At 39.8% G+C, this 24,628-nt stretch overlaps 1 protein-coding gene across 1 annotated transcript in view; it reads left to right on the top strand.

Moving 5' to 3' along the window:
* Positions 1 to 957: 957 nt before the first annotated feature.
* The window catches only part of MAGED1 (MAGE family member D1), a 104,446-nt gene continuing 80,775 nt past the window's right edge, over positions 958 to 24,628 (top strand). The window contains exon 1 of the mRNA XM_012441494.2: positions 958 to 1,042. The gene's annotated coding sequence lies outside the window, so the exon portion shown is untranslated. The remainder of the gene's footprint in view (positions 1,043 to 24,628) is intronic.

Below are 24,628 nucleotides of genomic sequence, written 5' to 3'. Positions count from 1 at the left end.
AATGTGATTCAAATTGTGGATATAAATTGTAAAAATGCCATGAAAACTAAGGACCTTATTGCTAGTTTCCTTCTTTGCTCTTACCACATTTTGGTCATTTATTCATTTAACAAATATTGATAAACACATATTTCATGCTAGGCTCTTAAGTGTTTAAATGTCATTTTAGCTCTAGGCTGTGGGCTCCTAGTGTAGTGTCTCTGGGTGTAGCATAGTATTTGGGACATAGTAGGTGCTCAGTATATACTTGTGGACTGACTAAAAATAACCACAAAAAGAGATCCTGCCCTTTGGTGAGAACTGTGGTCTAGATTTGGGGGCCAGGAGAACTTTCTGGAGGTAGTGGCAAAAAGTAATTCAATGTTAAACTTGTTCTGAAGGTATTTAACCAGAGTAGAGTTTTTAAAAAATTATTGAAACATTTTTTTCAGTTTTCATTTTCTTCCTTTTCTTGGGGAGTATGTAAAATAACGCAAGAATGCTTTCTACGTGAGTCCACCTTTATTCTTTGGACATTTAAGTATGGTATGTAACTCTGGATACGATTTCAAAGCAAAAGTTATTTAGACTTAAGATTTTTTGAAAAGTTTGAAATATACCGCTAATACAAATGAATTTTTTCAAAGTGGTGTGCCAGAAACAGTAAATCAGTTTGGTAAATATGTCACTGTAGACATCCAAGATAGAGAAAATGAGGCCTAAGTTAAGGGACTAAGATGAAGGGAGATATTTCTAAGGCAAAGCAATAAGGAGAGGTGGCAAATTGCACCTGATGGATTTGGCAGAGATACTGCAGCTCCTGGCGTGGCTAGAACTAGGATTTGTAAAAAGTTAGTGATTCTCTCAGCTCGTTTACAACACAATGTAGATGTTGATCTAGTGAGGGAGTCAATGAGATAGAGCATTGCAGAGCTTGCTAGAGAGGCACAGGAAGTCGCCTGAAGTGAAAGGGGGGGTTGGCTGCTGCAGAAGCTAAAGCTTCCGCCAAACAAAAGAGGACAGCACTTCCGGTCACGCCATCGTCGCTGCCTTCTTCGTCAAGGTGAGTGTAAAGAAGGGGACTTGGTAATTCTCACAAATAAATCCCCATACACTCCAGGGAGACCTCCTTTTGTGCCTCAACATGGGGTGGAAAGGAGAATTCATCCCCGCGTACGTTGTAGGAAGGATGCTTCTGACGCATGTGATTCTGATAGCCTCACTATCTCCTCCCTTCTCCTCCGGAGATGGGAGGTCCCATCCTACTCCCCTTCCTGATGGTCCTTTTGTCTACCTGACTCTCGGTTATGCTTCACCTCTCCTCTTTATCCCGGATCCTCTTCTCCAGTCTGGAGCCAGGGTCATTCCCTCAACCACATTCCCTCTACCACAGGTCACTCCTACCTCCTACCTCTCACCTCCGCCTTCTGCCCCGCATCATTTTAGCCTGCGACTCTTTGCAAGCCCCTTCCTAAACTCTGTTTTACTCCCCCTGCTGGCCTTTGGTCTTTCCCGTTCCCCTCCTCTAGAGACCAGTGAATTACGTACTTTGCAAAAGTAGGTGTGACTTCAAGGTCAAGGCTTTTTTTTTTCTTTTTTGGTTCTTTTAAAGTAGAAGCAAAGAAACCTTAGAGCCCTAAGAGACATAGGCACTTATTCAAATTATGTTCTTTTATTTTTTTAACTCTAAACAAAATACACATCATTTAGATACTATTGCACAGATTTCGTCTTCTCATTGCATTTATTTTTTATGATGCCATAGGATTGAATCCCCAAATTTTGGGCGGGGGGGGAGGCGGCAAACGTAGTGGATTATACCTATAACCAGGTGTCAGCTTCAGAGAGCGTAAGCTTTCCCATCCCCTGTAAAACTTAGCGGATAAATGGTTGACAGGCGTGGCATCCAGTCACAAATTTATTACTTTATATGAGTTGAGTTTATTATGCAAATTATTTTCTGGTCTCCGATAGCAACATTAAACACCAAGCTGACATTTTTTGAGACAAAGACTTTTTCTCAGAGCTTTGCAAGTATAACATAATCTATTTGTTGCAATATGAAATGTACTTTTCTGTTACATTTGTTACCATGTCAAATTTATCTTGTGAGAACATCAGTTATTAAATAATAATCACAGTTCATTATTCCCTTTACCCAAATGATCATTAAATTTATGGTGAGAATCAGAGTTTTTCAGGCTCTATCAGAATCTAATGAGGAATTTAACCAAAGTTCTCTTTGAACAAGCGGTTGACTCCCTCCTGTGTGTTATGCTTGCCAGAATAAGGGGTGATCCTCTTTTCTAGGCCACGGATAGTTTTTATTTCTTTAAGAATAAACAGGCTGGGCGCGGTGGCCCATGTGTATAATCTCAGCACTTTGGGAGGCCGAGGCGGGCGGATCACCTGAGGTCGGGAGTTCGAGACCAGCCTGACCAACATGGAGAAACCCTGTCTCTACTAAAAATACAAAACTAGCATGCCTGTAGTCCCAGCTACTCGGGAAGCTGAAGCAAGAGAATCACTTGAACCCAGGGGGCGGAGGTTGCAGTGAGCCGAGATTGCGCCATTGCACCCCAGCCTGGGCAACAATAGCGAAACTACATCTCATAATAATAATAATAATAATAATAATAATAATAATACACAATGAGGCAGAGCTTTTGTGACACCAAAACCCTTAGGAACTTTTCCGAAGAGTATTGCTGATGTCTGTTTATTCAAATCATTATTACATATCGTTTAAATATTATTACACTCGTTTCAGCCCACTGTGCATCTTCTCACCTATTTTTTTTTCCACATCCCAGATATGTCATCACACGGGTAAATAACTCACTATGTATCTCTAATTTATAGGTGCATTAAGTAACCACCACATCCTTATTTTACTTAGCAAGATAAATCATAATTTCTTTTTTTTTTTCTGTTGTTTTGTGACAACGTCTTGCTCTGTTGCACAGGCTGGAGTGCAATGGTGTGATCTTGGCTCACTGCAACCTCTGCCTCCTGGCAAGTGATTCTCCTGCCTCAACCTCCCAAGTAGCTGGGATTACAGGAGACTGCCATCATGCTTGGCTAATTTTTGTAGTTTTAGTAGAGATGGGGTTTCACCATGTTAGTCAGGTTGGTCTCGAACTCTGGACCTCATGTGATCCACCCGCCTTGGCCTCCCAAAGTGCTGGGATTACTGGCGTGAGCCACTGCACCTAGTCAATAATAATTTCTTATATCATCTAATACTCAGTCTATATTCAAATTTCCATGATTGTCTTTTTTTTTTTTTTTTTTTTTTTTTGAGACCGGGTTTAGGTCTGTTGCCTAGGTTGGAGTACAGACATATGATCAAAGCTCACTGCAGCCTCAATCTGCTGAGCTCAAGTGATCCTTGTGCCTCAGCCTCCTGAGTAGCTGGGACTACAGGTACATGCCACCACACCCACCACACCCAGCTAAAATTTTCTTTTTTGAGACAGAGTTTTGCTCTTGTTGCCCAGACTGGAGTGCAATGGTGCCATCTCAGCTCACTGCAACCTCCAACTCCTGGGTTCAAGCGATTCTCCTGCCTCAGCCTCTCGAGTAGCTGGGATTACAGGCATGCACCACCACGCCCGGCTAATTTTGTATTTTTAGTAGAGACAAGGTTTCACCATGTTGGTCAGGCCGGTCTCGAACTCATGACTGCAGGTGATCTGCCCGCCTTGGCCTCCCAAAATGCTGGGATTACATGGGTGAACCACCATGCCCGGCCTAAATTTTTTTATATGGAGATGGGCTCTCGAATATGTTGCCCAGGCTGGTCTCGAACTCTTGGCCTCAAGCAGTCCTCCCACCTCAGACTTCCAGAGTGCTGAGATTACAGGCATGAGCCACTGTGCCTGGTGAATTGTCTTAAAGTTATAGTTATACAGTAGATTTGTTAAGTCAGTATCCAAACAAGGGCCATTTATTGCCAATGGATGTTTTTCTCTTAAGTCTTATAAAGCCATTGCATAGTCCCCCTTTTTAAAAGATCATTGGTTAATTCAAGAAACTACGTCATTAGTTCTATAGACTGTTTCATTGTCTGGATTTAGATGATTGCTTCCATGAGGTGGCATTTATTTTGTTTTCCCATCCCCATGATGCTGGGATTGATTTGTCATTTCAGGTGTCGTCAGACTGATCTCTCCATTGTAGCTTTTCCTACTAACCTTTCTTCTATTGGTTTTAGCAGCCATTGATGATAATTGCCTAAATTCATTATTTCAGTAGAGATTGAAAAATAGTGATATTTAATTATTTTCAATCTTTCTGCATTATTAACTGGAATTACTTTATAAAGAAGACTTTTTCCGTATCAGCAATTTTTTTCTAAAGTATATTTCATAATAAGATAAATGCTGCTGCTGCTGCTTTTTGTCATTTATCAGTGTTCATAGTGATGAGATGGTTTCTTAGCAACCGCCACTGTTTTCTTTAATATCATTAGGGATTCATGGATTTTTATGTATTTTAAGTGTATCCATCCATCCTGGACATTTTTTTTTAATGCTTAAACAATGCCATTTTATAAATTAGGAGCCCCTTCTGTTTAACTTCTGCTTTCTTCACATTATCTCGTTAGTCCTTGTTGGCTTCCTTGCTTTTTGGCATAAGATATTTTAGGCTCATCATGTACACTCCCTACCCCACCCTTGAAATTAGCCATTTTACAAGGAAACATGTAATTTTTCAGTGAACTTTGGTATTTAGAAACTAAGATGGGAATACTCAGGGGATTATTATTTTAAAAGTCATGCTATCTGATCTTTTGTTGTGCTCTTTTCTTTGCTATTTTGAATACATTTAAATAACTCTTGCAGCATTTTATTGAAAATTGGCTAAACATGGCTTTCATTTGTTTATGTAGTCATTCATCTAGCAAAAAATTATAGAATGCTTACTATCATATATCTGGTCTTACGCTGGGCATAGGGTATACGAGGGTATACCTCACTGGTCTCCTGTCCTTAAACAAGACTCATTCTAGTGTGGATATGAGCAAATAGGCAGTGTCTAAAGAGCAATGAAGAATACTGTGTTCATACTCTTTTGGCATTGAGCATACTCTGGGCATAGGCAAATGGGGTGACAGGCTGTAGGAGCACAGAGAGGACATCCCAAAATGCTTTGGAAAGGGAAGGTAATGCTTGATACTGGATGAGTAGAAGAGGTATGAAGGTAGAAGAGTGATGAAGAGTGTTCCAGTCAGGAAACTGGAAGAAGTAGGGGGGATTTTGATACAGTCAAGGAAAGGCATATACGTAGTTGGTTATGATGGGAACATAATTGTGTAAGTTTTTCAATTTTCAGAAGATTGACAAAATAGTCTATTACCACAGACATGAAGATGTAAAATGTTGTATGTATATGTTATTGATTTTTATATTAAAACTAATAGTGAAATAATGCAAATTCTAATTAAAATTAGTATTTAATGTACTTCTTGGATCTCACTATATTTTTAGTTATTTCATTAATATAAAACATAGTTATAGTTAGGGGATGTCTATTTCATGTTTTATTTCACTGCTTCTTTATTTTTACTGTTATTTTGCTTTTTCTGTACGTGTTAACAATCTGAATTTTCAAGATATGACATTAAAAATAGTGGCATATTTATTGTGATTCTTCATCTCCCTTCATCCTTTGGCTGCTATTTGTGTCAACCTGTTTAATACCATAACTACAGTCCCTTACACAAGGCAAAGTTGTTCCAGAAAACATGTCATCTCTCTTTATTACCAATTGGGCATTATACTATGCCTGTTACCTTTTACACCATGTTGCACCTGAGGCTGTCTATCTGACAGATATTGCATGAATAGTGTGTTACACACAGATTTGTGGTTTACCAGAGTGCTATGGTTTACCAGTTGGAAATTTTGGGACCGTGAGTTTGAGAGAATCACTAGGCTTAGGAGGGAACCACATCTCATTTGTGGCCAGGAGGTGAAGGGGTATTCTATAAATCACTGAAGGATGTGGGCAAGCTTATTTTTTAGGAAGGGGGATTCTAGAGGTCATAAAGAAAAGATTCTAGGTGGGAAGGAGAGCAGTGAAACAGTAGATTCAAGAGGAAGTGGGAGTAGGTTACTACTTTTCATTCCATTTGTCTTCTTGATTATAAGAATATGTTTCTAGAGTCCTGAAAGGCAAGAAGTGTAAGTGAACAAAGGGAGAGTCAGAGAAGGTGAGAAAGGAAAACATACACAGTCTGAGAATGTCAGACGTGATGGGAGAATAATGGGGAAGATAGATTGCAACCCTTAGGATGGATTGAAAAGTCTTAGGAAAGACAGATCATTAATTAATTAATCAATTAAGTAAAAACATAGTGATGACTAGCTGGATAATGAGAACATGTAATTGACTTAAATGTATTTTCAACTGAGTGAGATAGACATAGACATTGCAACAGCCGGTGCTTGCTGGAGGAGAGACGAAGGTCTGGTGGTGGCAGTAGAGACATAGAGGAAGGTCCTCTAACCTATCTTAAGGGCTCAGAGAAGGCTTCCTAGAAGAGACCATGTTAAGAACTGAATTTTGACAAAAAAAGTGGTGAATGGGACCAGAGAGCAAGTGGTTATTTAGACCATGTAAAGTAGCTGAATGGGTATGCCATTTAGCCTTGAACCTAAAGTAATGGGCAATTTAGAGGTTACTCTGTGGTCTAGTAGAGCTAAGGAAAAGGGACAAGTGGAAAGGAATAGTTTTATAAATGGTTAAATTTATGCTATAATATGTATCACTTTAGTTAGCCCTCATGCAAGAGCAACCTCTTCTATTTTACCCAGTATGCCATGAAATGATCATTTTCTGTATATGTTGTGACATGAACAAATATAAGCATGTATTTGGATATTGAAAATGCATTGTGTTCCCTGTATCAAGGGTTTTTCATAAATTCTCTTGAATAGTGCCAATAACCCTATGGGGGTGGAAACTGACTTCAAGATGAAGTGACACACATAACCGTCTGTTAGAGGCTGAACTGAGATTAAAACCTAGGTTTATGGTGTCTTCATAACCTATGCCAATCCTACTCTTGCACAGGTAACTATTCTTTTAAGTAAAAGTATAATTTAAAATGACTTCCATCTTATCGCTTTACAGGACTGTTCAATAATGACTTTCAGCAGTCAGTATCCTGAGTTTTGTTTCTCAACTGTGGTCATCATTGTCATATATAAAATGCCCTGGCCATCATTTTGAAGCTTGACCTCTTCCCAAATCCCCATCCCTTAAATTTGTTTTCTTCTAGTATGGGGCCAGGCATGTGAAATTATGTTCAGATCTCAATCCTTTGTACCACCTTTCCAGAAAAAAAAAAACAAACTCATCCTTCTTAGCCAAATCCCTCTTTCTTGTCAAAGAGATGTCCCTTAGTCTGCTTAATGTTATCGTAACAGATTTATTTTTAAAAATATGTTTATTTAGCTCATTATGCAGGCTGGGCAGTTCTAGTGGCATGGTGTTGGCATCTGCCCAGCTTCTGGTGAGGATTTTTGTGCTGTATCATAACATGGGGAAGGTCCAAGGGGTGAGAGGGGAGACCCCATTGCCTCCTTCAACTTCACCTCTTCCCCCCACTTCCAGATGGGAAGAAGAGTGAAGAAGGGAAAAAAATAAAATAAAATACCAAAGAGCTGGGAAAATGACTCCCTCTTTAGTTCCCAGTGTCTCTGCTATCTGTTAACCTTGAAAGAGCTGCAAATGAATGCTATCTCTGCGGGCTGGAGCCCAGCACTGGTTCACTCCCCTATGTCTCCGTGTACCAGACTCCCTCTTGGAAACACCTCTGCCAACAAACAGCTTGTTGCTTTTGTCTTGTCTCTGTAAGCTCCCTTCCCTTGCTGGTCCCTGCTCACGCTGCATATGAATTAGCAAATCAATGAAGCCAAAAGATTATAAGGTTGGACATTCAGCAAATGGACAATGACATAGTTCTGCCTCAGTTTCCCTTTTAGCGTTGTCAGCCTATAAAAGGGGAAAGAAACTGCAGCTCAGGGAGCTTGGTGAATGAGGCTGAAGCCCCCCGAAGCTCCCAGCTGAATAAAAAAGCCACTTCCTTCCTCAGTTCGGTGTTTGAGAGGTTTGTTCCCTGCTGTTCCTGCTACAGGGGGACATGGCCTTGTGCAAAGGGACAAAACTTGAGGGACACCCTGGTCTTATAACAACCCACTCTCACAGAAACTAATCGCATGAGAACTCATTCACTTTTGTGGGAACGACACCAAGCCATTCATGAGGGATTTGCCACCATGACCCAGACACCTCCAACTAGGCCCCACCTCTAACACTGTCACACTGGGGATTAAGTTTCAGCATGAGTTTTGGTGAAGACAACTGTATCCAAACAATAGCAGCCCCTTTCCTGCCTTTTGCCTACCTTCCTAGGGGGAAAATACAGAACATACTTAACTCTTGGAGAGTTTTGGGTTCCCAGGCCAAATCCCTGCTTCCTTTCCATTTAGGATTTCTAGGCTTCAGATGACTGTTATCTCCTAGTTGAGGCCTGAATATATAGACTGACTCTGAGATCTTTAGGAAACTGAGGAGATTTAGGGCTGGAGTTGCCCTAGTGATTATTTTTGATTGACACCAGCTGTGCCCCAAACAAGATACTGGATATTTAGGTGAGTCAGACAAAGAACTGCCCTCAAAGACCTCTTAGTTTTGTGTGAAGGAGGAACATGTAAACAGCAATTACACAGATAAATAGCATGATATTGTGGAAGCACAGAGGAATGTGATCTAATTGCAGGGAGCAGGTAGCAAGGAAGTCCTTTGGGTGGAGATAGCGTCTGTGCTAGATATTGAAAGATGGTATGAGATAATAGAAGAAGGTAAAGAGGGGTAAGAGAGGTAGGCAGTCAGTAAGGTCATGGACAGCTTTTTTTGTTTGTTTGAGATGGACTTTCACTTCTGTTGCCCAGGCTGGAGTGCAATGGCACGATCTCGGCTCACTGCAGCCGCCGCATCCCAGGTTCAAATGATTCTCCTGCCTCAGGAGTAGCTGGGATTACAGGTATGCACCACCACACCCAGCTAATTTTGTGTTTTTAGTAGAGACAGAGTTTCTCCATGTTGGTCAGGCTGGTCTTGAACTCCCGACCTCAGGTGATCCACTGGCCTCGGCCTCCTAAAGTGCTGGGATTACAGGTGTGAGCCACCATGCCCGGTGGGATGGCCTTTATTATGTTAATAGGCTGGAACTCAATGGAGAGGGTTTTAAATGGGGGGATGTCATGATCAGATTATCACTCTCGAAAGGCCACTGAATGAGAACTAAAAGTTCCCATTGAGCAAAGTAACATATTCTATATGTTTGAAAGTGTTTGTAGTTCGCTGTTACTACAAGTTGGCCTCTGTTTTTATCTTTACTATAGGCCGTGTTTAACAGCATATTACATGCTTTGAGAATACTGTCTCTGGTTCTAACACAAGCGTGTAAGTTAGGTAATACCATTTCTATTTCATAGATAAATAATTAGTATTTCAGAGAAGTCAAGGTTGATATAATAAAGATAATTTTGAGTTAGGTGTAGAGCTGTGATTTTCCGAATTTTGCTCCTCCAGCCTTTCCAGAAACTTGGGTAAGGAAGGGTCAGGTTTCTTGGTTCTCTGCTTGTGCCCCAACAAGAATTACTCTGTTCTATTTCTTATTTACTGTGCCCTTGGATAAGGTTTTGTTTAGAAAAACAGGAACTGCATCTTTGAAAATTAATTCAAATGGAAAGATGCTATACTTCAAGATACTGGGGACAAAGAAACGAAGACAGACAAAAATAGTATTAATTTGATTGAATGAGTAAGATGTAGATGGCTAAATATGGAAGCAAAGGAGGAATTTAGGATGATGCTGTTTTTGTTTCTGGCTTGGGTGACTCAGAGGATATGGTGCCATTGAAGAAGGGTCAGGGAGGTCATGCCCACTTTCATGTGTTTGTGGGATAACCACACAGATGTGTCTGGTTGGCAGTTACATATATTGCTTGGAGTTTAAGAGGGGGATCTGGGGTGAAGATAAACATTGGATGTTTATTGACATAGAAAAAGTTGAAACTACAGGGGTGAATGAGATTGCTTAGGGCAGTATAGTCCTACAGAAATATAATGTGAGCCACATGCGTAATTTTTAAAATAAACTTTATTTTGGATTTACAATAATATTACCAACATAGTCCAGAAAGTTCCTCTATACCCCACATTCAGTTTCTACTATTGTTGACATATTAAATTATTAATGTACATTTGTCACAGCTAATGAACCAATATTGATATATTTTTATCAACAAAAGTCCACACGTTATTCATATTTCCTTATTTAAAAAATTTAGGGCCCTGTCCTCCCTTAGACATCCTGGGTGCCACATGGCTGCTTAAGACTCAGGATGACTGGAGAAGACATGAGGGAGGGTACCCGTGTCAGTTTAAAACTTCTTTTCAGTAATTTAAAATATTAAAGTCATGTTAATATTAAATTAATAATCACAAAATGCCTGAGTCATTTAAGTTAAAATATTAAACATTAATTATTAAGCATAAGTTTAAGTTGATATATTTTGGCATCTTATTTTTAAATGGTATAGAAAAGCTAAATATATTTAGATTTTTTAATGAACAAAAATTTGAGGCCTTGAGCAGTGGCTCATGCCTGTAATCCCAGCACTTTGGGAGGCCAAGGCAGGAGGGTTGCTTGAACCGGGAGTTTGAGACCCAGCTTGTGCAACATAGAGAGACCCTGTCTCTACAAAAAAGAAAAAAAATTAGCTGGGCATGGTGGCACACACTTGTGGTCCCAGCTACTCCTCAGAAGGCTAAGTTGTGAGAATCACTTGAGTTTGGGAGGTCAAGGCTGCAGTGAGCCGTAATTGCGACACTGCCCTCCAGCCTGGGTGACAGAGCAAGACCCTATATCAAAAAAAAAAAAAAAAAAAAAAGAGAGAGAGAAATAAAAAGAAAAGCAAGGTATGTTTTTGGCAAGGAAAGGCACAAAAATGTGTGTTTATTAAAGAATTTGTCTAGTTTAAAAGTTGCTTAAAGATAGTTTCAAATTAAATAAATCAAAAGAGATAAATAAAACTAAATAAAATACAAAAAATGGAAAAGAGAAAATTAAAAAAAACTTGCAGGATATTATACTACATTTAGTCATTATATTTCCCTAGGATACCCTTTGTTATGCCAGTTTCTCAGGCTTTCCTTGTTTTTGATGACCTTCACAGTTTTGAGGATTATTCATCAGGGTTGTAGAATGTCCCTCAGTTTGAGTTTGTCTGATACTTTTATCATGGTTAGACTAGCATATGGGTTTTTGTTTTGTTTCTTAGAGGGCACAGAGATAAAGTAGTATTCTCGTTGCACAATGAGGACATCCCGCGAATATGACTTATCTGTGATGAGAGGAATCTTGAGTACTGGTCTGGGGTAGTGTTTGCCAGGTGATTCCACTGTAAAATCACTTTTTTTCACCTTCCCATTCTGTACTCTTTTCAGGGAAGCCACTATGTGCAGTCCAAACGTAAAGGATGGGTGTTATGCATCTCCTTTTGGGGGAGTTTGGCATTTTTCTCTACAAGAGATTTGCCTCTGTCCTCCATTTACACATCCAGTCATTTATCCGTATCAATATTGACCCATGAATATTTATTTTATACTCCGGGTTCTAGTCCAGTACTACATTATTTACATTATTTACTTTGTTGTTCAAACTGTTCCAGCTTTGGGCCAGGCACAGTGGCTCATGCCTGTACTCCCAGCACTTTGGGAGGCCAAGGCAGGTGAATCACTTGAGGTCAGGAGTTCAAGACCATCCTGGCCAACATGGCGAAACCCTATCTCTACTAAAAATAGAAAAAGTAGCCAGGTGTGGTAGTGCACACCTATAATCCAAACTACTAGGGTGGCTGAGACAGGAGATTGCTTCAACCCTTTAGGCGAAGGCTTCAGTGAGCCGAGATCACACCACTGCACTCCAGCCTGGGCAACAGAGCAAGACTCTGTCAAAAAAAAGAATTGCTCCAGCTTTGGTTATTGGGGCAATTTTAGATTCACTCCTGTGTCTCTTGACATACCCTCATTGTTTTGTTTTTTTGAGTACTTCCTTACTTTCTGGAACACAAGATACACCAGGCTCATATTGTATATTCCATGCCCCAGCCCTAGAATTAGCCATTTTTCCAAGATCCCTTTCTTTTATTAGAGTATGGTATTACACACCAAGATCCAGGTGTTGTGTGTACTCATTGCTATCAATATGCCAATGCTTTTAGGCCTCTCAGCAGACAGAGTTAGGAAATATGTATACTAATCATGTATACACATGTATTTGTAAATATTTATGTATATTCCATCTTTATATTAAGCTAAAGATGAGTTTATACTGATGACTCTGATTCTAATCCAGTACCACGAACACGGTTTATTTTAGCCTTCCCAACTTGCTTATCTGTAACCTCTCATTCCAGTGACAAACCTTGTTCCCACCACCCACCATCCATTCACTTATTTGTTCAATCCCAGTATGCATGTATGGCAGTTTTGGAATTACTAATTCATACTCCACAAGAAACAACTTCACCAGCTATAGTACAGCACTTGTGTAGTTTATTTTGTCTTTACTCTTATAGTCTCTACTCATTTCCAAAGTTACCTAGGGTGGCACGTTTCCTTTCTACCCTCTTTAGGGAGGTTCTAGCATACATCTGTAATTCAGTTAAAATTTTTGTCACCATATGCATTCCATCCTGTTATCCCTTGCCCTCCTAGTTGACATTTAAAACATTTACATAAATTAAGGTTCACTCTTACGCTGTAAGGTTCTGTGGGTTTTGACAAATGGGTAACATCGTGTACCACTACAGTGTCATACAGAATAATTTCACCAACCTAAAAAGTACACTCTGCACTTCATTTGGTCAACCCTACTTCCCTCCCTAAATTCTTGGCAACTACTGATCCTTTTCCTCTATGATTTTGTTTTTGAACAATATTGCATAAATGGAATCATGCAGTATGTTTTCTTTTCAGACTCTTTTTCACTTAAAATATGCATTTAAGATTCACTCATGTTGTTACATGGGTTAACAGCTCATTAAATTTTATCACTCTTTTGTTGTTGTATTACATTTTTATATGTTTATGCCTAATGAATAATTTTATATATATTGTTTTATGCCATTGACTTTTAAACATGTTAAGAGAAGAAATATTAGTTATTCTGTTTTTATATTTATCTTCATAATTGCCTTTACCATTGCTATTTGTTTTTGTGTGTATTCATAGTACACTCTGGAGTCATCTTTCAGTCTGAATAACTTCTTTTAGTATTAACTTCTTTTAGTATTTCCTTCTTTTTTTATTTTATTTTCTTGAGTCAGTCTTGCTCTGTTGCCAGGCTGGAGTGCAGCAGTGTGAACTCAGCTCACTGCAACCTCCGCCTCCCAGGTTTAAGCAATTCTCCTCAGCCTCCTGCATAGCTGGGAGTATAGGCACATGCCACCATGCCCAGATAAGTTTTGTATTTTTAGTAGAGACGGGGTTTCACCATGTTGGCCAGGTTGGTCTTGATGTCTTGACCTCATGATCTGCCCTCCTCGGCCTCCCAAAATGCTGGGATAACAAGCGTGAGCCACCGCGCCTGGCTGTCTTTTAGTATTTCTTGCAAGGCAGGTCTGGTAACAACAAATTCCCCCAGTTTTTGTTTATCAAGTAATATTTTTTGTTATTGTTTTTTTTGAGACCGAGTCTCACTCTATTGCCCAGGCTGGAGTGCAGTGGCACAGTCTTGGCTTACTGCAATTTCTGCCTCCCAGGTTCAAGCAATTCTCATGCCTTAGTCTCCTGAGTAGCTGGGATTACAGACACCTGCCACCACACCCGGCTAATTTTTGTATTTTTAGTAGAGATGGAGTTTCACCATGTTGGCCAGGCTGGTCTTGAACTCCTGACCTCAAATGATCCTCCCGCCTCAGCCTCCCAAAGTGCTGGGATTACAGGAGTTAGCTACAGCACCTGGCCTATCTGGTAATATATATTTTTTTATTCTGCCTTGCTTCTTTTTTTTTTTTTGAGACGGAGTTTCGCTCTTGTTACCCAGGCCGGAGTGCAATGGCGCGATCTTGGCTCACCGCAACCTCCGCCTCCTGGGTTCAAGCAATTCTCCTGCCTCAGCCTCCTGAGTAGCTGAGATTACAGGAGCACGCCACCATGCCCAGCTAATTTTTTGTATTTTTAGTAGAGACGGGGTTTCACCATGTTGACCAGGATGGTCTCGATCTCTTGACCTCGTGATCCACCCGCCTCGGCCTCCCAAAGTGCTGGGATTACAGGCGTGAGCCACCGTGCCCGGCCTTTTTTTTTTTTTGTTAGTAATACTATTTTAAAATTAATATATAATGCACAAAAAATAAAAATGAACATTTTAAGGTATAAAATTAAGTGATTTTAAAAGCATATTTACAAAGTTGTGCAACCATCAACACTATTTCATGCCTGAACATTTTCATCACCCCCAAAAGAAATCCTGTACACATTAGTAGTCACCCCCAAGTCCCCATTCTCCCAGCCCATGGCAACCACTAATATACTCTCTGTCTCTTTGAATTTCCCTATTCTGGACTTTTCATATAAATAGAGTCTTGCAATATGTGGCCTTTTGTGTCTCGCTTCTTCCACTTAGCATGATATTTTCAAAGTTTATCCATGCTGTTGCATGTCTCAGTATTTCCATTCCTTTTTATGGCTGAAAGATATTCCACTGTATGAATACCTTTTATGTATTTGTTATCAGATTGTAGATGGACAGATGAGTTGTTTGTACTTTTTGGCTATTATGAGTAATGCTGCTATGAGCTTTTATTTTATACATTTGGTATACATTTTTGCACTAACATATGTTCTCATTTCTCTGGTGTATATGCCTGGGAGTGAAATTGATAGTAACTCTATATTTAACTCTTTGAAGAACTGTCAAACTTTTCCAAAATGGCTCTACCACTTACATTCCCACCAGGAATGTATGAGCGTTCCGATTTCTCCACATCCTTGCTAACACTTGTTGTTTTCCTTGTTTTTTTTTTTTTTTTTTAATTACAACCTTCTAGGACCTAGAAATAGAAATTCCATTTGACCCAGCAATCCCATTACTGGGTATATATCCAAAGGATTATAAATCGTTCTACTATAAGGACACATGCACACGAATGTTCATTGCAGCACAGTTTACAATAGCAAAGACCTGGAACCAACCCAAATGCCCATCGATGATAGACTGGACAGGAAAAATGTGGCACATATACACCATGGAATATTATGCAGCCATCAAAAACGATGAGTTCGCGTCCTTTGTAGGGACATGGATGAACCTGGAAACCATCATTCTCAGCAAACTGACACAAGAACAGAAAATCAAACACCGCATGTTCTCACTCATAGGTGGGTGTTGAGCTAAGAGAACACATGGACACAGGGAGGGGAGCACTAAACACTGGGGTCTGTTTGGGGGGAGGGGGGATAGAGGGGGGTGGGGAGTTGGGGAGGGATAGCATGGGGAGAAATGCCAGATATAGGTGAAGGGGAGGAAGGCAGCAAATCACACTGCCACATATGTACCTATGCAACAACCTTGCATGTTTTTCACATGTACCCCAAAACCTAAAATGCAATAAAAAAAAAAAACTCACTTAATTTTTAAAATGTAAAATTTAACTACTGACATCTTTTAAGCCTCACCTCTCCCTCTTCATTTTCTGCCCCACAACTGGGTAAGGTGATTAGAAAGCCTGAGTGCTTCCTCCTTTGGAGCTAGCAAGAGATTCAGATCATGCAAGTGTCTTCCTGAATGAAAGAACCCTCACTCCTGCCTCATCCTTTAACCACAATAAAAACTCAAGTTAGTTTCCTTTCCTTTTTCTATCCTGCTCGGGAGATTTGCCTTGCTCTCTCTAGAAATGCATCATTTATATAAGTAAGTAGTAGACATTTTCATACCCTCTGTGTGTGAGGTGTTATCAGTCTGAACATTGGAATCAAAGTTTGGGTGGGGTCCCTCCTTCTTCTGCAGAATGACAAGACCAATTGGCACAGTGAGCTTGGTGCTCAGATAAGGAGAGAGCCACCATGCGGGGAAGGGAGTATCTTTCCTTAGTTGCTCTGGCTCACTAACTGGTTCTGATGGCAAGCATAAACATTGAACCTGCAAGGCTAGCTTGTTTTTTAGTTGTGCTGTGCTGTGTTGTATTGTTGACTCCTGTAGAACCTCTCATAGATTTAGCTAACTTGGAAGTTTAGATAATTTAATTGACATTTAGGAACAGTAGTATGGGATCCTTAAAGTAGCCCTGGATCATGTGTCTCAGCTCAGACCTATTTGCGTCTTAACATAAAGCTGTGACTGATGCTAGGCTCAGGAGGACAACCATGTCTGTGACTAGTTGGTTATGTGTCTCAATTAGGCTCTGACCCTGACAGCTGACTGCCCATTGGGTGGTCGCTGTTGAGAGCAGTCATTAGGGAGTGAAAAAAAGAGCAAGAGAAGAGAAAAGAAACAGCTATTATGTGGCTTGCTGTGGTCTGCACTCCTAGGCACAAATGACTCACTAGGACCCTTAAATACCTCCATTGCTGTTGCTGTTGCTGTTGCTGGTGCTGCTGCTGCCGCCTCTGCCGCCACTGCCACTGCCACCACCAGTGCCTGTGCTTCTGTTGCAGCAGAGATCCCGATCTTCAGGAGTATAGGGAAAAACATCAGCGGCACCCCTGTTGCATGGAGAAAGGGGTAATTCAAGTCCAACTAAAGCCCCTAGTCCTTTAATCTTATATGACCACCATTGCCTTTGGGGAGGCCCCTTAAAATGACAATGTTGATGAGCAACTTTCTGAAGGAAGACATTTATAAATATGAGCAGGGTAGGGACCCCCAGAAATATATCCAGTAACAACAGCAACAACAAAAAAGAAGTACAGTCATGTACAGCATTATGATGTTTTGGTCAATGACAGACCACATATGAGGATGGTGGTCTCATAAGACTGTAATGGAGCTGAAAAATTCCTATCACCTGGTGATGTCATAGCTGTTGTAACATTGTAGTGCAACGTGTTACTCACGTATTGATGGTGGTGTTGGTGTAAAGAAGCCTGCACTACCAGTCGTACATAATAATTGTTACATAGTCATACATAATAATTGGTACACAATAATTGATAATGATAAAAAACAGCTAGGTGTGGTGGCTTATGCCTGTAATCCCACCACTCTGGGAGGCCAAAGTGGACAGATCACTTGAGGCTAGGAGTTTGAGACCAGTCTGGCCAACAGGGCGAAAATCTATCTTTAAAAAAAAATTGGCTGGGTGTGATGACGCACGCCTGTAGTCTCAGGTACTCTGGAGGCTGAGGCATGAGAATCGCTTGAACCTGGGAGGCAGAGCTTGTAGTGAGCCAAGATTGTGCCACTGCACTCCAGCCTGGGTGACAGAGCAAGACCCTGTCTCAAAAAAAAAAAGGATAAAAAACAACCATGTTTATGCATTTACTATATCACAATTTTTATTGTTATTTTAGAGTGTAATCTTTCTACTTATTAAAAGAAAAATTAACTATAAATGGCAGGCAGGTCCTTCAGGAGGTATTCCAGAAGAAGGCATTGTTATAGGAGATGACAGCTCCATGTATATTATTGCTCCTGAAGAACTTCCGGTGGAACAAGATGTGGAGGTGGAAGACAGTGGTATTGCCGATCCTGACTCTGTGCAGGGCTAGGCTAATTTGCATGTATCTTAGTTTTTAAGAAAAATAAATACATAAATTTTAAAACAGAAATTAGCTCATAGAATAAGAATATAAAGAAAGAAAATATTTCTATATAGCTGTACAATGTGTTTGTGTTTCAAAAGCTAAGCATTATTACAAAAGAGTCAAAAAGCTTTAAAAATTTTAAAAAGTTTATAAAGTAAAAGTTATAGTAAGCTAAGGTAAATTTATTATTGAAATTTTTAAAACATGATTTTGATGTAGCCTAAGTGTACATTAGTGTACAATAATGTCCTAGGCCTTCACATTCACTCACCACTCATTCACTGACCCACCCAGAACAACTTCCAGTCCTACAAGCTTCATTCATGGTAAGTGCACAATACAAGTGTACCATATTTTTGTCTTTTCTTTTTTTAAGACGGAGTTTCGCTCTTGTCACCCAGGCTGGAATGCAATGGTGCGATCTCTGCTTACTGCAACCTCCACCTCCTGGATTCAAGTAATTCTCCTGCCTCAGCCTCCTGAGTAGCTGGGATTACTGGTGCCCACCACCATGCCTGGCTAACTTTTGTATTTTTAGTAGAGACAGAATTTTGCCATGTTGGCCTGGCTGGTCTCGAACTCCAGGTCTCAAGTGATCCATCTGTCTTGGCCTCCCAAAGTGCTGGGATTATAAGCATGAGAGACCACGCCTGGCCATATTTTTGTCTTTTATACCATATTTTTACTGTACCTTTTCTATGTTTAGGTAGGTTTAGATATACAGATACACAAATACAAAGATACACAAATTGTGTTTAAATTGCCTATAATATTCAGTATAGCAACGTGCTGTACTGGTGTGTAGCCTAGGAGCAATAGTCCATAACGTATAACACAGGTGTGTAGTAGTCTTTATCATCTACGTTTGTGTAAGTACACTCTGTGATATTCACACAACGGTGATGAAATCACCTAATGACACATTACATTTCTTAGAATGTATCTCCATTGTTAAGTGACACACGATTGTAAAATAAAGAAAAACAGCAGATATGAGAGGACAAGGAAACAAACAGGAATGGAGATCCACAATTTGACCCAATTAGAATCCAGAATTTATGGAAAGATTTTGCTAAAAGAGCAAAAAGATAAAAGGGTGCTGATTGGTGTTGAAATGCAGTGCGTGGCAAAACTTCATGACCTTAATTAATACTGGGGCTCAAATTGGTTATATGTCAGGATCCCACTATATTTAAGCAAGGTACCTCCTATTATCTGAGGGGAGTTCCTGAACATGAAAGAGATAAACAAATATGCCTCATATTAACTATCAGAATTATTGCCTTGCCTGAATTCCTCACATTTGTACCATTCATTGCCTTAAAATATCCCGTAGTGGGTATGAGTACTCTGATGTAATGAGTGATAAAATTAAGTATTTGGCACATTTGAATCAGTTTGGCAATGTGAGATCCCAAGGACTATACCCCAGTTAAAATAGGTTAATACAGCCCACTGTAAATTAGAATAGAGTCTACAAATATGGCAGTCCCTGATACAAGGTCTATTTGGTGAAAGGGTGATTATCCCCATGTCTTCTCCTTTAACGACCCAATTTAGCCTTTTTTTTTTTTAAGATGGAGTCTCACTCTGTCGCCCAGGCTGGAGTGCAGTGGCGCAATCTTGGCTCACTGCAACCTCTGCCTCCTGTGTTCAAACGATTCTCCTGCCTCAGCCTCCCGAGTAGCTAGGACTGCAGGCACACGCCACCATGCCCGACTAATTTTTTGTATTTTTAGTAGAGATGGGGCTTCACCGTGTCAACCAGGAAGGTCTCGATCTCCTGACCTCGTGATCCACCCGCCTCAGCCTCCCAAAGTGCTGGGATTATAGCAGGAGCCAACGCGCTGGCCTTAGCCTGTTCTTAAACTTCAAATGAATGGAACCTAATGGTGGATTACCATAATGCTAATGTCGTGGTCCCACACATTAAGGTCCCCATACCTAATATTGTTGACATTACTGACTTCATCCAGTTTGTGACTGGTAAATATTTTGCTTTTATAGATTTGGCTAATTTGTTCTGTTCACTGTCTATTTCAGCAGCCGTTCAGCATCAGTTTGCCTTCACCTCCGAAGGGACACAATAAACATTTACCTGGCTTCTCATGGGATACCTCAATAGCTTTGCCATCGTACACTATCTTTGCTGGCAAGATCTTAACTGTACTGAGCTTTTTCTAGGTGTAGAGGTATGACATTACATTGATGACACCCTTCCCCGAGGAGATTTCATTTGACACACTCATTCAGGAAATACAGATAGTCACAAAATTGCTGACAAAATGGGATGCCCTTTGTTCCACATGTAGTGCAAGGGCCTACCACTTTGTTTTAATACCTACACATTATTTGCTAAACTGAAGACCATTCTGTCTCTGACACTGTCAGAAAAGCAGCTATTGACCCTGTCAGCACCCACAACTTCTTTTAGGCTCATTTGTGTTCTGGAGACAAAATATTCCTCTTTTATAAATTTTGCTGAAGCCCTTTTATCCTATTTCTTACAAATCAGCTCATCTTGAATGGGGATCCCTTCCAACAAAAGACACTAGAATCTGTCAAAATTGCAATATGACAGACATTATTGTTAGTGACCCTAGATGTGCTTCACCATGGAGGTTTTAGCAACTCCTCGTTTCTCCTAGATTCTCTGGACCATCCATGATTGCCATGAATTGCCAAGGGTTTCTGATGCAAGAAACTGTCATCCTTGGACCTGTTCGATACACAATTAGCGTGACAATTGCTAGCTGCATAGTGGGCTCTCTTAGAAATAGAGGCTATCACAATCCCTGAGCCTGTGACTCTCCGTATCCAGCTGCCTATTGTGCCTTGGGTCATGGAAGCCATGGCACTACAAGCTGGGCATGGTTACTGGGGCCTCTTTGCTACAAGATGGAGAAAAACCCGGGTCTTCTGTCATATACCACTTGGAGGAAGGGGTGGCCTCCCCTGGCTTTAGTTCCTTGCCAAATACCATGGTGTTGGGGGATGTCACCCCTCTTCCAGACCTTGTGGTTACCTGCAGAACCCCTTGAGATCAATGGAGTGAAAAACACTGGTTTGTACGCTTTATGGATGATATCACAAGTATTGTATGCAACGGAGTTTGCTGGAGAGCTTATGCTTTTCATCCTGTAGCCAAGATGCTTCTGATAAGGACAGGACACAGGGATCAGTACAGTTGGCCAGACTTCAGGCATTCACCTTAGCACTGTATGCCCTAGCCAACAATTGGCCCATCCGCACATTTTGACAGACTCTTGAGCCATTGCCTACGAGTTGCCCCATTTGGGGAAAGAACTCTGAGAATCTCTAACATCACAGAAACCCAAAATGTAAATCAAGGTGACACATTTATCTTCGTATGGTGAAGGTAAAACATAAGGTCACACCAAGAGACTCCTTGTTTTCCTTTGGAATTTGAGGCATCACTGATAGTGACCAAGGCACTCATTTCATTTCTTAGAATATACAATTTTGGGCTTAATGAAGGAATTCAACAAAACATTTACTTTCCTTACAGACTTCATTCTGCAGGACTTATAGAGCACCATACTGGCTTCATTAAACAAATTTATATTTAACTAAATGAAACATGGCACATTTCAGTCATTAGAAAAATTCGGGGTGAATTATAAGATTCTGACTCTAATTTTTGAAGTTTGCTCACATTTTTTAAGCTTCACCCTCTTCCCCTCTGCCCCACATCTGGGCAAGTTGATAAGAAGCTCTGGCTGCTCCCTCATTGGTGTCAGGAAAAGATTCAAACCATGGAAGCCACTTCATGTGCATAGGAAGCCTTACCCTGGGCCCTAACTACAATGAAAACCCTTTGTGGTTGTCTCCTTTCCTTGTTCTGTCAAGCCATTTCTTAACCTGCTTGGGAAGCCTGCCCTTCTCTACCAAGAAAATCTTCATTTAGGTAAGTATTAAACCTTCTTGCACCCTCTTGGTGTGGGTAACCAGTCTCAACGTCTAACCTAAGTTTGGAATGGAGATCCCGTCTTCCTCTTCACAGTGTCAAGTAGTACCCAATTGAGGTTCTTTTTTGCATTTCCCTAATGACTAAAGATATTGAATGTATTTCCACGTCCTTATTGACCATTTGTATATCTTCTTTAGAGAAATGTCTATTCAAATCCCTTTTTCTTTTTGAATTACACTATTTATATTTTTAATTGTTTAGTTATATGACTTTTTATGTGTTGTGGGTATTAGGTCCCTAGCAGATATATGATTTTCAATTGTTGTCTTCCATTCTATGGGTTGTCTTTTCACTTTCTTGATAGTGTCTTTTGGAACAAAAGTTTTTCATTTTGATGAAGTTCAAACTATCTAATTTTTCTTTTATAGCTTGTGCTTTTGTGTCTTATATAAAAGTTGTTTCTTAATCAAGTTCACAATGATATACACCTATGCTTCTGTGAGTTTTATAATTTTAGCTTCTACATGTAAGTCTTTGATCTCTTTTGAGTTTATTTTTGTATGTGGTGTGAGATAGGGGTCCAATTTCATTTACATATGGATATCCAGTTGTCCTGGCACCATTGTTTAAGAGACTATACTTGGCATTCTTGTCAAAAATCAATTTACCATAAATATAAGGGTTTATTTCTACTCTTTCAATTCTGTTCATCAGTCTGTCTGTCTACAATTATTCTAGTACCGTAGAATCTTAGTAACTGAAGCTTTGTAGTAAGTTTTGATATTAGGAAGTATGACTCCTCCAACTTTGTTTCACGTTTTCAAAATTGTTTTGACTATTTTGAGTTATTTCCATTTTAGTATTAATTTTAAGGTCAGCCTGTCTGTTTCTGCACACTAGGTATTTAGAATTTTAATAGGAATTTCACTGAATCTATGAGACATTGGTTACGTTGGTATCCCTGTTCGGGTGCCAGCTGTGATGAGTGTCACGTCAGGGTCACCACCTGAGATGTTGATTACGTTGGGGTTACCACCTGAGGCATTGATCACCACCTGAGGCATTGATCACCACCTGCGGAGGTCTATTCTGTAGACCCTGACTTAGCGACAGATGAATGAAATATACCCTTAAATATACCCTTAGACCCAGTACAGTGATTTGAGTATGCTAGGGATGGTTGTCAAATGCTTTCAGAGGGCAATTGCAGCTAACCAACCATGACTCCCTGTTTTTTTCCACATTTATTCAGTATAGATTTAATAACAGAGGTTTTAAGTTAACATGCTTGTGAATAATTAACATGGTTAAAAGAGTGGTTTTATAAATGATAAAAGGTTTTGTTTCCAGGGCCCAGAATAAATGCCATTAATGGGTAATTTCCCTTCCACCTCTCTCTGAGAGGGCCATCCAGCACAAAGTGTACATGAGTAAACAGTAAAGGAATGTGGGGTAAACAGACTTAACTGGGGAAGCTTTTATTATTCTAATATTTACCCTATGACTTAAAGTTCTAACTAAGAACTGGCTGCCTTGAGCCCGTACCATTAAAACCTTTTGGCCTCCCAAAAGGTTTGAGACTATAATTTTATAGTTTTCCCTAATACTTCCCTAATATTTTGCCAGCCATCCCGAGTGAATCCCAACAAATTTATAGATCAGTTTGGACAGTATTGTCGTCTTAACAATATTAAATCTTATAATTCATGAACCCAAGTGTTTTCCCATTTTTGAAGGTCTTAAATTTCTTTCAGCAATGTTTTGTGCTTTTTAGTGTACACATTGTGGTCCCACACATTAAGGTCCCCATACACAATATTGTTGATAAATCTTTCACCTCCTTGGCTAAATTTATTCTTAAGTGTTCAATTCTTTTTCATGTTATTGTAAATAGATGTTTTCTTTTTTAAGTTTTATTTTTAATTAACACAATAATTCTATTTATTTCTGTGGTAAAGTGTGATGTTTTAATAGTTACATACATTGTGCAATGATCAAATCAGGATATTTAGCATATTCATCACCTCAAACATTTATCATTTCCTTGTGATAAGAACACTCAAAATCCTTCATGTAGTTATTTTGAAATGTATTACACAATATTGTTAATTGTAGTCATTCTACTGTTCAATAGAGCAACAGAACTTATTTCTCCTATTTAACTGTAATTTTGTACCCTTTAACCAGTCTTTCTGCCTCTCTTCTGCTCTCCTTTTTCCCTCTACCCTCCTCAGCCTCTGGTAACCACTATTCTGATCTTTACTTCTATGAGATCAGCTTTTTTAGATTCCACAGATGAGTGAGATCATGTGGTATTTGTCTTTTTGTGCCTGGCTTATTTCACTTAGACTTGTTTTCTTAATTTTATTTTTGGATTGTTCATTGCAAGGTAGAACTACAATTGATTTTTGTTGATGATCTTGTAACCTGCAACTGTGCTGAACTCATTTATAAGTTCTAGTAGTTTTTAGTGGATTCCTTAGAATTTTTACATTCAAGATCATGCCATCCACAGATAGGGATACTTGTACTTCTTCCTTTATAACTTCAGTGCCTTTCATTGTGTTTTATTTTAAAACTGCCCTTGCTAGAATCTTTAGCACATTGTTGAAGTGGTGAGAGTAGGCATCCTTTTCTTTTTCCTGATTTTAGGGGAAAAGCTTTTGATCTTTAATTATTTATTGATATTATTATTATTATTATTATTAGTGACAGGGTCTTCCTCTGTCACCTAGGCTGGAGTGCAGTGGCGCAATCTCTGCTCACTGCAACCTCGACCTCCCAGGTTCAAGTGATCCTCCTGCCTCAGCCCCCCAAGTAGCTGGGACTACAGGGATATGCCACCTTGCTGGCAGTTTTTGTATTTTTTATAGAGACTGGGTTTTGCCA

This window comes from Aotus nancymaae, unplaced genomic scaffold (genome assembly GCF_030222135.1).
Source record: "Aotus nancymaae isolate 86718 unplaced genomic scaffold, 86718_ANA_hifiasm-v0.15.2.pri h1tg000058l, whole genome shotgun sequence".
NCBI classification, from domain to species: Eukaryota; Metazoa; Chordata; class Mammalia; order Primates; family Aotidae; genus Aotus; species Aotus nancymaae.
The sequence above is the reverse complement of the archived record's forward strand: the minus strand, read 5'-3'. Positions and strand labels throughout refer to the sequence as shown.